This window comes from Balaenoptera ricei, chromosome 8 (genome assembly GCF_028023285.1).
Source record: "Balaenoptera ricei isolate mBalRic1 chromosome 8, mBalRic1.hap2, whole genome shotgun sequence".
Classification (NCBI taxonomy): domain Eukaryota; kingdom Metazoa; phylum Chordata; class Mammalia; order Artiodactyla; family Balaenopteridae; genus Balaenoptera; species Balaenoptera ricei.
The window spans coordinates 105,248,510-105,249,619 of record NC_082646.1 but is presented as its reverse complement, the minus strand read 5'-3'; the positions used below and the strand labels follow the sequence as shown (position 1 = coordinate 105,249,619).

General features: G+C 41.9%; 1 pseudogene; it reads right to left on the bottom strand.

The window, feature by feature from the left end:
• Window positions 1-225: 225 nt before the first annotated feature.
• On the bottom strand, window positions 226-335 carry LOC132371174 (U2 spliceosomal RNA; annotated as a pseudogene).
• Between the last annotated feature and the right edge of the window lie 775 nt (window positions 336-1,110).

Genomic DNA, 1,110 nt, shown 5'->3' with positions numbered 1-1,110 from the left:
CCATGCGCCATAACAACTGAGCCTGCGCTCTAGAGCCCACGAGCCACAACTACTGAAGCCCAGCCGCCTAGAGCCCGTGCTCCACAACAAGAGAAGACACTGCAATGAGGAGCCCACGCACCGCAACAAAGAGTAGCCCTCGCTCGCCTCAACTAGAGAAAAGCCCGTGCACAGCAACGAAGACCCAATGCAGCCAAAAATAAAATAAATAAAATAAATTATTTTTAAAAATAAAATAAAATAAATAAAGTATCCTCAGGTAGAGGATTTATGAGATGTTAAATGATAAGAACAGATACTAACCTTGATCTTAGGCCAAAACCCAAAGAAACAACCTATAATTAAGATTCCCTAACCAACAAGGACCTACTGTATAGCACAGGGAACTATATTCAATATTTCGTAATAACCTGTAAGGGAAAAAATCTGAAAAGAACGTATCTACGCATATGTGTGTGTGTGTGTGTGTGTATACATGTAGCTGAATCACTGTGCTGTACACCTGAAACTGACACAACATTGTAAATCAACTACACTTCAATTAAAAAAGTGAAAAATTCTCATCAGGCTTTGCTTCCCAAACTTTCACGCAAGGCCATAGAAGCAGCCTTAAAGTTGTTCCTTTTAAAATTCCACATATTTGGCTCTTCCAAAAACCAATCTAATCCTTCTCTGGGAGAGCTTCCCACTGTCACATTCCTCCACGGTTCAGGAAATAAGGAAATTCTGTTCTCAGATTGAATTTTTGCCCTACAGGTGAACATCCTACGCCTGCTCCATGCAGAGCACTGCTCATTGGCTTATTCCTACTCCTCTATTAATAGAGGCAGTGCCTCTTGCTGCCAGGAGAGGGCAGACCAATTCCCTGGAGCAGCTGCCATCCTCCCAGAAAGACTCCTGTTAGAAGAACCTGTTTAAAGTTCAAAAGTATTTCTTCTAACAACCTCTTCAGGAGCTTACTTCATAGCACAGAGCAGGTAATCAATGAATTATAGTGACATGCCTTGTTATACATGATGGGGATAAAGTAATAAATTATTCAGACAAGATTTCTGACTTCAGGGAGTATATGCCAGAAAGGGGTCAGGTAGAGCGAGGGGGAGGGAAGGA